This window comes from Pinus tabuliformis, chromosome 5_2, assembly GCF_031772625.1.
Source record: "Pinus tabuliformis cultivar Carrire ecotype Pingquan chromosome 5_2, CPIR1, whole genome shotgun sequence".
Classification (NCBI taxonomy): domain Eukaryota; kingdom Viridiplantae; phylum Streptophyta; class Pinopsida; order Pinales; family Pinaceae; genus Pinus; species Pinus tabuliformis.
The window spans coordinates 180,761,792-180,766,084 of NC_142306.1; the positions used below are offsets into that span (position 1 = coordinate 180,761,792).

Below are 4,293 nucleotides of genomic sequence, written 5' to 3' on the forward strand. Positions count from 1 at the left end.
AGCAACAAGCATGAATTGTCAATAATCCAAGGGATCCAAAGTTCCCTAAACATGATGTTCCTACCCCTAGAGGAACAAGGTCAGCAAACCAACAGCTCTCAGATCAGTTCTCCACCTGAAAACACTCAAAAACAAGCAATCCTGAAATCAAAGCAGGTGCTCCACTAGGCTTCTGCGCTGAAACACAACTGCTCCATGGTGTACCTGCGTTGCAAAGCAGGTAGAACAAAGCCCACCTGCGTTGGGCGAGTTTGGACATGTGGCACAGTGAGTCATGGCTTTGGAAGCTTCCAAAAATGACACTTGGATCAGGTATTTCGCCTTGTGATGAGTCAGAGGATTTGTTTCTCCAAGTGGAAGCAAGGTTCACCAAGTGGACTCAAGAACTGAAGATCAACTAAAGATTAACTGAAGAGAGAGAGGACACAAGGCAGCTACACATCAGTTGCAAGCTGACTCATCCTTTCTCAATTCATCTATATATTGAGCTCTCTCCTATGAGCTCAGGAGGCTGGAATTTTGTGCAAAGTAATGATATGCTGTTGGTTTCATTCTTGAGTTATTGGGTGATTGTTTGAGAGAGGTGAAGAAGAGCAATTCTTTCTGCTGGGAGGTGTTGCTGGGTTGGAGCCTGCAATGGTTGTAATCCTCTCAGAACCTTTATTTCTTCATTAATAAAAGCTATTGAGGTTCTTCTATATGATTTTGTTCAATTATATATTGTGATGATTGCATGTTTGGTTTACACTAATCCATGAACCAGTTATGATTGCATGCCTCTTGTAGTTTCCTTCTTTGTTATTGTGCAGGATCTCATTGTAGCTGGGTGAGCAGAACAAAAAAGAGCTAGGAGCAAGCGGCCAAAGAGGAGAGTTTGGATTCGACATTAAGCGCAAGGCAACGGTTAGTGCTTTCTCCATCCTCTTTTGCTTTCATAAAGAAGTAAACCTTCAGTAGTTTGTTTTACAGTTGTTGCTAAGGAACTGTCACCCTTAGAGTGGGTTAGGGTCATCCGAGTCGGATACTTTTCCCTACAACACAAAGGGAGATAGAGATATAGATGGATAGTGAACAGAGGGAAGAAGAGAGAGATGGAGAGGGAGGGAGGGACATAGAGATTGATAGATATGGAGTGAGAGAGCATGTGTGTTTGGGGGTGAGATGGAGATAGAAATAAGGAGAGATGGAGGGAGATATAGATATAGATGGAGGGGGGATAGAGGGAACAAGATTTCTTGCACTAGATGCATTGATTTCAATGTAGATGGTGATTTATAATCCTATTTGATTGCTTTCACTAGATGCATTGATTTTAGTGTAGATGTTGATTTCTAATGATATTTGATTTCTTGCACTATATGCATTGATTTCAATGTAGATTATTTCTAATCCTATTTGATTGCTTGCACTAAATGCATTGATTTTATTGTAGATGGTGATTTATAATCATATTTGATTGCTTGCAATAGATGCATTAATTTTAGGGAAAATTTTAGGGGCTAATATTCGCCCATGGGCTAATTTTCTATACTTTTTCTAAAAAAAAGATTCGCTAATCTCCATTTTTTTGTAAAAATAATTCACCCAAATTTTATAGAATGAAATTATTTTACCCTAAAAATCGCCAAAAAATTATATATAGACTATATAAAAACATTATAAATTTGAATATTTTTACAAAAATATATCTAAACATTTTATAGATTTCATATAATGTACTAGTGGGATTCGCCAAGGTTTCTAAACTTTAAGATAACTTTCCATCCTTAAAATTTTCCCTGATTAATTTCAATGTAGACCTTGATTTCTAATAATATTTGATTGTTTTTACTAGATGCATTGATTCCAATGTAGACGATTTCTAATCCTATTTGATTGCTTGCACTAAATATATTGATTTTAGTGTAGATGGTGATGCATAATCCTATTTGATTGCTTGCACTATATGCATTGATTTAAGTGTAGATGTTGGTTTATAATCATATTTTCTTACTTGCACTATGCATTGATTTCAGTGTACATGTTGTTCTCTAATCTTTTTTATTACTTGCGAATTGATTTGAGTGTAAATGTTGTTCTCTAATATTTTTTTATGGCAATGGCTAACGAGCTTGCCATAGGGCATTAAATACCCGGGTACATGCATGCTCTATAACAAAATATAACCTGCGCGTGGTGGCTACATAAATTAAAAATAAGGTCGGTGTGTTATTTTGTTATAGAGCATGCATGTACCCTGGCATTTAATGCCCTATGGCAGGCTGGTTAGCCCTTGCCTTTTTTTATTACTTGCATTAGATGCATTGATTTTAGTGTAGACATTGATTTCTAATTTGATGTATGATGGTACATTAATTTTGATTGGATTAACATTGTGCATTGATTTCAGTGTAACTGCAAAAAAATATTGACAATGTACATTGATTTTTGTGTTAAAGTAATTCAACCTATTAAAATTTACTACAATAGATTGAGCTAAAGATTTAAATGGTTTACCTGTCCTTTTCATATAACCGATATGAAAAGATGAAAAAAAGTAACTGTTGGGAAAATTTACTGCAAATCGTAAATTAATCTCGGAGATTTATCAGAGGAACAGAACACAACAACAACCATAAACACAAACAGAAATGTTTATCTGGGAAAACCCCAAATCCAGGGAAAAACTCAATCATAATGAAATTTCATTATCCTTGGCCAAAATCGTGGCCAATCTGGCCAAGTGAGCTTTCACCGCTCACCTCCAGGCCCTTTTATTACAATGAATTCCTTTCAGCCTTTTATAGGCTTCATTACATATAATACCATGGGCAGAATACCATGGGTGCACAATACCATGTGCCCCAAAACCATCACTGTTTAACCTGGTCAACTTTGACTCTATCCTGAGTCAAGTTTACTTAACAATTCCCCCCTTAAACTTGACGTGGGGTTCCTTGAATAACTCCAGCCAAACTTGCTAAGTGAGACAATCCCACTCACTCTAGCCCTTACCCCCCTTCAGAGTTTTTATCCGGGATATTGTTAACCCGACATCCCCCTATTACCTAGGTCTAACTTAGACTTTACCAGTGATTACCAAGGGGTACACATGCCTTTACCAGGTCTTACAGTAGTATGCCCATTTACATGCAATAAGTTTGACTTCATTATTTTTTTTTATTCTTGCTACTCCTTTCTTCTATTCCCCCGCACAGACGAGCGTGACGGGAAGCTCACGGGGTTTGAACTCATCCAAGAGCTGACGCATGGTAAATTTCATGGGTCTCTTTACAAACCCAGAGACTTCTACAGTCCAGTCTTCGAAATTCCCGCGTGGGACGTAGCCATGATTGCGCACATAATGCAGAGACGCAGGGGTAACGAACCCGGCCTTCATCAGCTGGCACAGCGGTGGCTCGGAATTGAAGGGATGTTTTCCGGTGAGACGAATCAACTGGGCATTCCTCTTAATCCATTCATCGGCAGTTCCAATGTCCCGGGGATCTGTATTTCCGACTTGATCGTCTTTCATCCGATCCCTATTGGATTGCTGACAACATATCGCTCCACACTCACCGCACCGCCGCACTTGGATCTCGATTTTTACAAAGATAAAATTGCAGTCAACTACTGGAAGATCTGAACTAGTTCGTCGAGTTCTTTATGCCAGATCATGATGATCCGGCCTCCTTGGCCTCTCCTTGCGGCCTCCGGGCAAGTCCGGTCTCCTCCGATCCGCAACCGATGCCACGATCTCTGAGCAGCTTCCTCACGCGGTCAATCAGGGATCAATGATCATGGATCAGCGATCCTGGTGCAGTGATCCTGGAGCAGCGATTTCACAAAACAATTCGGAGAATTTCGACTCCTCCTCTTCAGCGCAGACTCCTCCTCCAATACACGGTCGAGCTATGGCATTCAGGCAGATCTACTCTCAGCTCAGGTGGCTCGGTGGAATCTCCACATGGATTCGGATCCTCCACAACGATTCGGATTCAAATCACCATGTTCGCGATTAAACGTACTGGATCTCCAAAAACGCAGATCTCCTTCTTCCTCAGAACGCTCGACCACACCACGATGCGCTTCAGCCATTTCACCATTCGGCCTCCGATAAATCCCAGAATTATCATTCTCACCGGAAACCCATGATCCGGCTGCAGAAATTCGTCGTTCTGCAAATACGCGAGCATCAAATCCCTCGACTCGTCCATTGCGATGTCGACTGAAACGCTGGTTGCATACTTGCAGCCGCCTCCATCATCGATCAGCGCAACAGGTAATACCGCACAACGCAGCACCTCCAGGCAG

General features: G+C 40.6%; 1 pseudogene; it reads right to left on the reverse strand.

Moving 5' to 3' along the window:
- Positions 1 to 3,181: 3,181 nt before the first annotated feature.
- On the reverse strand, positions 3,182 to 3,514 carry LOC149158136 (nitrate reductase [NADH] 1 pseudogene; annotated as a pseudogene).
- Between the last annotated feature and the right edge of the window lie 779 nt (positions 3,515 to 4,293).